The sequence below is a fragment of the Lagenorhynchus albirostris genome, chromosome 17, assembly GCF_949774975.1.
Source record: "Lagenorhynchus albirostris chromosome 17, mLagAlb1.1, whole genome shotgun sequence".
Classification (NCBI taxonomy): Eukaryota; Metazoa; Chordata; class Mammalia; order Artiodactyla; family Delphinidae; genus Lagenorhynchus; species Lagenorhynchus albirostris.
Genome location: NC_083111.1, coordinates 25,719,715 through 25,732,410, shown reverse-complemented (window position 1 = coordinate 25,732,410; position 12,696 = coordinate 25,719,715).

Genomic DNA, 12,696 nt, shown 5'->3' with positions numbered 1-12,696 from the left:
ATTTGCTTCTATAGACATTGCCAAATATTATACTTGGAACATGGTGGTAAATGTCTTGAGTCAATGGCTTTTATCTCTCAACATTCTGCTTACTCCAATATTATTGTTCCTTAACAATTTGCCTCTGAAAAACGTATTTTTGCATCCATTGTATTGAGAGTTACTCTTGCAGAGAAGAGTAGAATATGCCTTAAAATTCACTCCTTCTGGACTATACATTGTCTTTTAATGATATTTAAGACATATTAACTTTCTAATCACCTAGATCATATTATATTACTGACACATGTAATTATAAGTTCAACTTAAAAGCCTAATATTTTATATTGTCCTCATACTGTTTTTCTGCATTTAAATCATTAAACCTTAAAAACAGAATATTCGTATTAAATTGTTTATTCGTATTAAATTGTATCTAGTTAGATTGAACCCATTTATCCAGACTGTTCAGATTTTTTGGCATCATGATTTTGTCATCCGATATATCTCTCTTAATTTTGAATCACAGCCTTTCTGGCCATTCCCTTGAGCCCTAAGTTTGGTAGGAATACAAAACTGAAGATTGTACAAATGTTCCTATCATAGAAAATTCTCTAAAAGATGGCATCAGTCAAATGTTGTCTCAGAATGTTTTAAACATGGTTCCCCAAATACAGATACTTTTCTACATCTGGCATATAAGTGAAAAACTGAACAAAAGAAAGACAGAAATTTGGCTTACTATTAAAACTAGATGCCCCAGACATTTTCTTGTCTCCGTGATGAATTTTGGATATGTCTTTTTTATAAACCTGTTGGAACAGGGAGGGATGTAAAGAAAATAATTATGGTTTAGAGATACATATAGCACTTTAGTGATAACTTCTGTGCATTTTTGTTTATGGAATATGGTAATAATCTAATCTAATTTTCCATGAGTAGCCAATTATCTGAGTGTCACTCACAGAATAGTCCATGATTTTCCACCGATTTATGATATTTTCTTGCCATCTTTGTCATTATACTGTAATCTAGGTAGAAGGAGGCACATATTAACAGGTTGTAAGAATCAAAATGTGAAATTCTTGGGTGAGGGGGCATTGTTCTGTTAACCACACTTTTATAAACCTATTCAAGTTTATTCACATTGCTTTATGTGATTACTTTTTAAATTAGTCAAGAGAAAAGGTGAAAAAATATGGAATCCTACTGTTTTCTTGTAATTATTTATATAATTATGTTTATTGACACTTCGTGTGTGTGTGTGTGTGTGTGTGTGTGTGTGTGTGTGTGTATGTATTTGAATTACTGTCTGGTGCCAGCTGTTTTCAGCTTGATAAACTTCCTTTTGTATTTCTTGTAAGACAAATTCAACTAGTAACAGATTCTCTCACCTTTTGTTTATCTGGGGAAGTCTTTATTTCGCCTTCATTTACATGGATCTTTGAGCTATCCTTCTTGGAGTTAGATATGTAAATTATTTTTCAATAAATTTGGGTAGTTTTCAGCTATTGTTTCTTTGAATATTGAATATTTTTGAATATTTTTCTTGAATATTTTTGAATATTCAAAAAATATTGAATATTTTTCTTCTCTCTCCTCTCTTTCTGATACTACCATTGCATGTATTTTGGCATGCTTAATGGTGTCCCAAATTTCCCTGAGGCTCTCCTCATTTATCTTCATTCATTTTTTTCCCATCATTTTTTTGTATCTTCAGTTCACTTACTCTTTCTTCTGTCAATTAATAGCTATTTAAAAGCCTCCCAGTGATTTTATTTTTCATTTCAGTTATTTACTTTTCAACTCCAGAATTTCATTTGTTCTTTTTTCTGATTTCAATTTCTTTATTGATATTCGCCATTTTATGTGACACTGTCATCATACTTTGATTTATTTATTTAATCATAGTTCCATTAATTCCATAAAATGGCTTATAATAGTCATCTTGAAGATTTTTTTTCTAATAAATCTGGACATCTGCTTATGCTCATAGGAAATTTCTGTTACCTTTACAGCATATAGGTTAAATATTCCTGTTTCTTAGCATGTTTCATATTTTTTTGTTAGAAACTAAACATTTTAGATATATATTTTAGCAACTATGGGTACTGGCCCCACCATTCCTCCAGTCTTGTTATTGTTTTGTTTATTACATTAGTGACTCACTGGATTATTTTGATGAAGTTTATTTCTCCTCACACAGAGTTGATCCTTAGTAGGGCACAGTTTTGGGTATGCTCACAGTCATCCTGAGATAACAGTGATTTTGGTAGGGATCTCTTCTTTTCTTTCCCTGACTGCGTTCACCTGCTAAATTCCACAAATGATGATAGTTCCTTTGGGAGGACATTGGGAACTATGTATTTCATGATGTGCTTTCCCCCTACATCCAAGGCTCTGGAGCTTGGCATGGAGACAATGGCAAACTTCTCACTGAGTGACGCCCACCTGCTAGAAGCAAAGCACTTGATGGGGGGTTGAAGTGGGAAGCCTCTCAGCTTATCTCCCTTGACGTGGAATCACTGTCTCATGAGCTGAGGCAAGGATGATCAGGGTCCCAGTATTCAAAATGGTGAAATGCCTAAAACAGGGCTTCCATTCCATGAGTGGTGGCTGGGCAGAAAAAGTGAGCCCTGCTTCTCCATTGTATTCACTGGAATTTAGCCTCAGCAACAGATAAGACAATTGAGAAATGAGGAGATAGGGAGCTCTGTGTTCTTGTCTACAGCAGTCAGGAGTGGATGCTGTGCCTCCTTGGCCAAGGAGGTGGGGAGGAGAAGATTATTCTTTGTTCAGCTACCACAGACTCTTATCTTTCTTACCAAATTTTCATAGATTTTCTTGATTAGATGTTTCTTCACTAACCAGCTGCTCTTAAAACCACTTCCAGAGGCTTAAATTATTGTTTTTTCAGAGTTTACACCAGTTTCACTGAGTGATCAGTCAGCAGAACTTCTTATGCTTTCATGCCAGAAGTTTATCTCCATGTATTTTAAAATAGTTTTAACTATATTTGATAGTTTTCTCTCTCTCAGTCTCTCTGTCTCTGTTTCTCTCTGTCACTGTCTCTCTCTGTATATTTCCCTATAGCTTTTCCTCTCCTTCTTTACCTCTTTTTGCTTTTCTTAACTTATATAGAGAGGAAATTTTGTTGACATATTCTGTCCTTCCATAAGACACAGTCCCAAAGCAGGTAGTATATGGGTGGATAATTGTTTCTGTACCCTGCTAATATAGGTGATTTATAAAAAGGAAAAAGGAACGAAAAAGAAAGAGAAAGAATGAAAACAAGAAAGAAAGAAAGAAAGAAAGAAAGAAAGAAAGAAAGAAAGAAAGAAAGAAAGAAAGAAAGAAAGAAAGAAAGAAAGAAAGAAAGAAAGAGAAAGAGAGGAAGAGAAGAAGAAGGGAAGAAAGAAAGAAAGAAAAATAGAAAAGGGGTGAGGGAGGGAGCCAAGGAGAAGAAAGGAAGGGAGAAAGACCAAATGCCAGTGGGAAATTTGACTCATCCTTTCATTTAAAAAATGTGTCTACTTTCCCTAGTGCCCTCACTAAAGAACTTCCAGACACAAGTCAGTGCCAGTGTTTTATTTGTCTTCATTTTATGGATGTGGGAAACTCATTCTATGCTCCAATTTCATAAAGCCTTTCTGGTTCTATTTGTCTATGTCATTTAGAACATTTAATTCCTGTTACCTAAGAGAATGAAATTGCTTGAATATCTCTGTTGGATCCCAGAGACCAACAGTCATGCAAATTCAACCTCAAGTAACATTCTGCTTCTGTTCCATAAAGTTATTTATCTAGCCTTCAGTAGAGTTGCATGTCTTTTAGTTTGCTCATTTTTATATTTTCTTGACAACCTATATGTGGAGAAGTTGGGAAATTTCACAACTAAACATAACATACATTTTGCTGTTAAGTGATAATTTCATCTTTCCTTCGACTTTAATATATCTAATTTAGTTTTTTTTTAAAAAAACACAGACTTTTTTTTTTCAATCTTAATATATATGATCTACTAAGGGAAAATAAAACTTCATAGGCATTTTAGAATTTTATGTGCTTACATTTCCTTCTCTGTGGGATTTTATACCACTTTTGAGTATTTTTTTTCTGTTTTTGACTATTTTTTTTCTATCCCATAAACTGCCTCAAATAGAGATAATTCACTGACAAACTTTCTAGCACATTACTCAACTTTTTCTTTAATCCACCTCAAATCCAGTGGTCTACATCTCTTCATTTCAGTTTCCTACCGTGCTCACTTTACCCCTGCATTCGTATCATTAAAATGGTCATTCATTTGCCATCAAAACCCTTTTACTGACCTAACTAACTCAAACTGTCCATCCCTTTAACTCATATAACTCCCTTCTCTACTCCAAACATTTATTCATCAGCTTTCTTAGGGGCTGTCATATTCAATAACTCCTACAATTCCACTTTTCCACACACCAAGCTTAGAGTAATTAACACACTCAAAAATTTTATTCAAATTCTGAAGTGTCTGTTATATCTACTATTTTAATTATATTTCCAATGACACTGTCTTAAAATAGAAACTCATTCCTTCTTACTTTCCCTATTGAACAATCAAGACTTCTTGCCTTAAAATATTTTCTGTCAAAATATCTTCCATAATTTTGATAAAGTGGATAAAGTCATGGAAATCCTAACAGTATTAAATGATCTTAAATTTTAACTGCTTTACTCAGATTATCTTTTTAAATCCTCTCTGTAACCCCATGTGATACACGGCATTCTTAAAACCATGTTCAATGTGAGGAAATAAAGGTTCATAAAGAATTAAGTAACTTGCCTAAAATCATAAAGATGAAACTAATTGTCAAGGTCTTTGAGCTATCTTCTGTCACATCAACTACAAAGCTTCTCAGCCACAATAAAATATTTACACTGGTGTCCTTTGTATAATTTGATTTGTATTTATTTTAATCCTTTATTATATTCTGCTTTATAGTAAAACTATTTGTGCACATGAATTCACTATCCTTTTAGACTCTGATGGATAAGGGTAGAAATCATGTCTTAATAGTTTACTCAGTGTGTATTAAAATGATTTGATGTGGTTAGAGTCACTCAGTAAGAGTTAAATGATTCTTTAGCATTAAAGACATTTTGAGACTATTGTTAATTAATAGCTTAAGTTATTTTCTAGTTTTGCACTAGTTGAATTTTTCCTTCATTTGGGAGAGACATTAACTTCATCATCTTGGCCTGTTTTTAATTGTGTAATTATGAACTCCCTGCCCAAATTTAGCCTGAAGCTTTGGTTGGTTAAATATGTTTTGTAGCTTTCCTTAAAGGACTGTTAAATAGGCATCCCTGAATTAACCATTATTCAGTGATGGGTAAAGAGATGTGCAAGGGCTTATGCCTTATTCTTGTAATCACTATAAGGATGTTTTTTAAATATCTATACTTAGGAAAATTATCTAATTGCATATTCTATATCTGTTTGTCAATTTATTCATCTACCTTTTTAACTCCCCTGATTAACTAGTATCTCATCTATCTACTAATTATCCATATGTTTGATAAATGATTGATCAATCTATGATTTATCTATCTTTCTATGAATGAGTGTAAAATTACATGACTATTATTCAACTATTAAAATAAAATATAAATAAATACATATAGTAATTATTTTTTCTCACTTAAGTTGAAATGGTAGAGAGCTCCCATTCCATTCATTATGAACCCAGCCCTAAAGTCATTGGAGCTTCCAGGAGTTATATTTCCATCTAGAATATTTGATTAGAACTCTCTTGTTTCAAGCAGTCACTGTTGATAGGTTAGCTATATAAGCCTACATGATCCTTTTAAAAGGAAGGAAGCCTCATAGACTGTGCTAATAGGGAGTGGGAAGTTTTACTGATACCTGAAGCACTAGGGTCTAGAGGCCAGCTTCTCCAGGTGAAATTTTTCTCTGAGATCTTTTTTCTCTATGAGATTCTGCATGGGAGTAGGGTTTATGGGACTCATTGCTCAAAATATATACAAAGTTGTGGATTATTCTAAATTCTTGCTGCATACCTGAAAACCAACCATTTTTCAAGGAGGTATCTACATTTAGTCTTCCATTAACTTCCCTCTATCATTTTCCAATCTGGAAAATTCTATCTATTTTTTCTTCAAAGGACTTAGAAACATAATGTTGATCTTTCCTGAGGGGAGATCAGAGTAGATGAATTGGATTCTCAGATAAACTAGCTCTCTTTTGTCTTATGTAATCATCCTCTTACATGTGTACACATTAATGTATTTATTCATATGTCATCTTGAACAGATTAATACATTCATCAATAATATCAACCGTGTAGTATGTATGTATGAGTGTTTACGTTTGTATGTGTATGTGTTACATATAGTATTTTGTGGAGATTTAGTTGCTCTAGACAGAGAAGGAACTAAAGCACTTACCATCAAGAGAGTTAATATATATTATAGATTACTGTGTCGGAGTGGACAAAGAGAGTAAAGAAAATAATGGAAGTAGTTATCAAGAAAAAGTGGAGGAGTCATATGATAGTTCCATTTTTAGTTCTTTGAGAAACCTTTATACTGTTTTCCACAGTGGCTGGCTACCATATGATCCAGTAATTCCATTCCTGGTACATATTTGATAAAAACAAAAACACTAAATTTGAAAAGATACATGCACCCCAATGTTCATAACAGCACTATTTACAATAGCCAAAATATGGAAGCAACCTAACTGTTCATCAGCAGATGAATGGATAAAGATGTACCATATATTTACAACGGAATACTATTCAGCCAGAAAAAAGAACAAAATTTTGCCATTTTGCAGCAACTGAGTGGGCTTGGAAAGCATTATGTTAAGTGAAATAAGTCAGAGAAAGAGAAATACTCTATGATGTTACTTATATATGGAATCTAAAAAATACAACAATAATGACTATAACAAAAAAAGAAGCAGGCTCACAAATAGAACAAACTAGTAATTACCAGTTGAGTGGGCAATATCAGAGTGAGGGAGTAGGAGGTACAAACTCTTGGGTAGGTTACAAGGATGTATTTTACAACACAGGGAATATATCCAACATTTTGTAATGATTGTAAATGGAGTGTAACCTTTAAAATTATATAAAATTAAAAATTTTTAAAAATCTAAAAAAATCAGAGGAGGATGCTAAATGTTACAGTGGAGAGGATGGTGATTGGAATTTTGTTGATGTAGATAGCAGTTTATAAAATAGTCGCAATCAAAGCAAAACAGTAATACTAATATTACAACAAAGAGAAAAGGTGGCTCTAGCCTTGAAAAAATGATTGAGTACTTAAAAGTTGAGTTTGGGAAACCACCAACATTGTGCAAGCATATACACATGTATTTAGTAAAAGCATCATTGCCAGTGAAATGAATATTTAGAATTGGTATACAGGAGTATTAAATCAGTCTGAGCTGGAGAGAAAAGAAACTTCAAGGCCTTTGATTTTTAAACCAAATATATAAGATTTATATGTGTGTGTGTCATATGCCTATTTGTATTACTGTTCTATTGCTGGATAAAAAAAATCTGCCACAAACTTAGCAGCTTAGCACAAATTTATCTCACTGTTTCTGTAGTTCAGAAGTCCAGGCACAACTTAAATTGGTTCTCTGCCCAGGGTGTCTCAGGCTTAAGGTGAGGTGTTGACCAGGTCTTGGGGTCTCACATGAGCTCATTCAATTAGTTAGCAGAATTCAGTCCCTTACATCTATAAAACTCATGGCAACTTCCATATCTTCAAGATGAACAGGAGAAAATCTCAATTATTCTTTGAATATCTTCTTTTTTTTTTAAGGAATCTCAGCTGATTAAATCAGACTATCTAGTTAATATCCCTTTTGATTAACTCCAAATCAAATGATTTGTCATTTTAATTACATAGTAAAATTCCTTTTGCCATGTAACATAAGCATGGGGTGAGAACCACCTTATTCACAAGATCTCTGTGAATCCAAGGGATGGAATTATACAAGGCCTTTTCTCCAAAAGTTGGTGATCTTGCTGGCTAGTTTAGAATTCTGTCTGCCATGCTCTGATTGCCTCTTGTTGTAGACACTCTCAATGCCCCTTTCATATCTCTCAGAATTCACCATTATTCTACTACCTGCAGATAGTGTCCTATAGCAAGTACTTTTTCTGCCAGGTTTCTATATTTAGGTCCACTTATTGGGTAGACTAGAATTCCTAGGAGTTACCACCCTCATTTGCTGCTCTCAGTGAATGATGAATGGGAGTTAAACTACAAATACTAACATTTATGTGGTCGTCAAATATAAATAATCAATGTTTCATACAATCTTCCTGAATTTTTAAAGATGTTGAACACTAGATGTCCACAGAGATAACTTCATTATTAACATTACACCCTGAACAGGTTTTCTTCTCTTTCCTGTCTCATCTTTCCACTCCTCTCATGGGTTTCTTGGGATCATAGCCCAAACAATCCACTTGCCCTAAAATTCTGATTCTAGGTCTTCTTCTGGATGTAACCCAACCTACTTCAGTGAACTAAGATTTAAAGTGCATTGACCACATTGAAAAATAATGTATATATATATATATATATGTGTATTTAATATACACTGTAGTATATTATATCTATCTATATACTCATATATACTTACATGAGTATACATGTATATACTCATGATTTTTCTGAACCAGCATTTTTCTTTAAGTGTCCCAAATTTCTGTAGCCTATATTCTTAATACAACATTTTACATCAGGTTTGACTATCAATATACACCTAATTATCAAAATAAATATTCTATCTATTTACTGAAAGTCTACACAAAACTAATATTCCCATGATATTAAATTAGTATCACACACTTCATCATTTCAATAAGCAGTACATAACGGTATTAAACAAAATGTACTTTCGCACATAAATATTTTAGTTTCCATAAATTTTGCTACTAACTTTATCTTCTGCTCCTCATAAGCTAGAATTTTATTGTATCTATGTACTATTGATTACATGTTTATTCTTTTTGTAATAAATACATCAATTCATATATTTCTTTACCACATATATTCCTCCCTTACAAAAATGTATTAATTTTATTGTTTCTTAGCATTATTTATAACCTAAGATGATAAATTTCTCCCATTTCTTAGTTATTGGACATCATTTATGAATCATCTTGGTGATTAAAGAATTTTCTAGATAGACTTGTTATATGAAATAATCATAACATAAATTACATTTATAAATTGGTTATAAATTAATACTTAAGCAAGAACAGTTTGAATGGATACAAATAAAGAATATTTATCATTATTAGATATTTATCAAAAACATTTGATCATCTACAACATGTAAGACACCAAATGCTGCATTTTTTTTCAGTTATTGGAACAATAAAGAAATCTATGTGAGAATATTTTATTGATTAGAATTACTTTTGTATGTGTAATATAGAGCACTTTCTGATATTTTGCCTTACAGATACAAGAAAAAAAGCTAACTCTCAGGTAAAGCTATTGAATATTTGATAAAACTTTGTTATTTAGTATAAGAACACATTATTATGTTGTTGGACTATTTCCTATTTCACTTGGTAAGAAAAAATTTGGACGAGAGAATCTTACTATTTGTTTCAGAATTCAAATAAAATTAGGTAAAATGAATATTTATAGTTACAGTACTATTAGATGATAGAATTTAATCATGCTGCTGTTTCAAACTACCATTTTGTAGCTTAAAGTAAGAGTAGTATAGTTAGTGCATAAAAGTAAATATTTTTCATTCACATATGCAATATAGATGTATATAAATACCTATATACTATGAGTTTACACACAGTTATTACAATATTTGAAAAGTAACGATATTTATAAACTATCACCATTTCAAATTTCCTTGTTTGTATAATTTAGGGATATATTCTTTGTATCTGATTCTACCATATATCATAGGTACATATAATATTTTATTTATTTTTTAAAATGAAGATATATAAACTCTCATAATCCAGGTAAATGAGATCATTGTACATTTCCTTTCAGACATGTTTTATGGAAAGCAGAGGAAGCATTCAATCTATATGTGCCGTAACATTTTTAACTCCTTTTTAGAGCACAGATTTTAAGAGTTGTCTGTTCTCACTGTGTCTAATTTCTCTTGCACAATTCTGTGTTTCTCCTTTAATAACTTATTTGGAATTTTATTGATCTATAATATACATACAGTAAAGTGCAGAAATCTTAAGTGTAGAGCTTGAGGAATTTTCAAAGAATGAACAAACCTGTATAATAAACACAAAGTTCAAGAAGCAGATTTTTACGGGAGTGCCAGAGCTCTTTTATGACAGTCACTTCCTTTCCACCAAGGCAAAACATTGTCTTGACTTCTGTCCCCATGGATTAATTCTGCATATTTTTGAAGATACCGAGTAATATGTAAATGGATATACAGTGCATATCCCTGGCTTCTTTTACTTTACACCACCTTGTTGCGTGTAAATGTAGTTAATTCATTTACTTTGTTATTTACTATTCAACTGTATAAACATACCACACTTTCTTTACCCACTCTACTGTTGATGGATATTTTGCTTCTTTATTTTTGGGTTTTTTTGAGATCTAGTATGAATAGTGACACTATACAAATTCTGAAATATTTGGTGTAGGATAAATATATGCTCAGATTTATTACATACTGCCTGCTTTCCAAAGTGGTTGTACTAATCTAAGCTTAACTGAGCAGTGTGTGGGTTTGTAGTGGTATTACACTATGATTTTAATTTGCATTTCTTTGGTGCTCAGTGAAATGGAGTGATTTTTTTTTAATTTTAATGGCATATATTGTTTTCTTTCTAGTTGTACAAGGAATACATGTTCACTGCAGACAACTAGAAATACATAAATGCATAAAGTAAAAATTAACAATCACCCATAATTCCCACCCTCCAGAGATAGTTATCACAAGCATTTTGATGCATTTCCCAGGGCATGTTTTTCTTATGACTCTTAGCCATTTAGATATCCTCTTTGGTGAAATATTCTTGAAGACATTTTGTAAAATTGACAAACTGATTCTAAAATTAATATGTACATTTAAGTGGCAAGATGAATCAAAGCAATCCCCACAAACTAAGAAAGAAAGGAAGAGAAAAAGGGAGAAGAGAAGGAAAAGAAAGAAAAAATAAGGATAAAAAGAAGAAAGCTAGAGATCAAGACACATTATAAGCTATACTAATTAAGATAATGTTTTACTGATAGGGTAGACATACAGACCAATATTACACAACAGAGAGTCCAGAAATACTATACTTATATGGTTACCTGATCTATTACAAAATCTCAGTGTAGATTAGTGGCCGAAAAATGATCATTTTTAATTAAATTGTGTTTGTTCAGTTGAGTATCAATATTAAAAAATAAATTTAAACCTCTAAATCATAAAAATATAAAAAATTAACTACAGACAGATGTATATCTAAAAATAAAAATAAAACAATAAAATTTTTAGGAGAAAACATTACCGAATGTTTTCAAAACTTTGCAATAAGCAATGCTTTCTTAAACAGTGCACCATAGAGGAAAACAAATCAATAAATTAAACTACCTTAAAACTAAAAACTTTTGTTCATGAAAACAAACCATTAAGATTAAAAATTAAAAAAAAATAAAAAGCATAGTAGAAGATACTTGCAATACTTACATGTGACAAAAGATTCATATCCAGAACATATAATGAACTCCTATTAAATAATAAGTGAAAAACAGGCAATCGAAAAACCAGTGGCTGCTATACATTTTAAACTTTTAAAACCAGTTTTGTTGTTTTATAAAATTATTGTTTAAAATCTCAAAGCTATTTGCAATATAGTTACTGATTTATATTAAGGACCTATTAAAGTTCTACTTGCCTATGTGAAACAAATTTCAGAGAAAATTTGGACTATCCTAACATTGTCTATATTCTGCTTTACTAAAAATTATTTAATTTCCTTTGGGTCACAATGTGATTCTAAATTCATAATGTGAAGCTCACAAGGTTCAAATCAGAACTGACTAAAACCTATGACATCCAGGCTTATAATATCAGGTTTTCAGCAAGAAACTTGAGATTTCTGCTGTATTTCTGAGGGCTGAGAGACAGCTTTTCAAAGTATCTTTTAGCTGGTCTATTAGAATTAATGTCACCAGCTGTGCTTTCTGTTCAACTCTACTCAGTACAGATAACAGAGCTCTACTCTCTCCTATGCATTTATAGGAACCTATTCAACGATAATGCCAGGGATCTTGCTTATCCTTATTATCCCCAAAACTCAGTGGCATGGCAATAATTCCATTTTCTGAATACTCTGTCTCTCTCAAAATATTTAATCATCAATATCACTCTCATTATTCCATAAGCAATAAATTCATAAAGCAGTAAAATAGTCAAGTAAAAATATTATGTAAATATAAGCAGATACATGTGACTCTCAATGTTATCCGGGCTTGGTGAGGTGCAGAATAAATGATGCAGTGGAAAAATTCTACATTGAAATAGATTTGGTCCAATATTTTCTACCATCCAAGTATCTTAAGGAGACTTGGTGATTGTTTAGAACTTCTTTTTTTTTTTTTCCCAAACAACTCAGAAAATTACAGTTGAAAACATAGAATTGAATTCAGAGACTTAATAAATGTTTATAATATATCCATGAGCTATCAGAATGA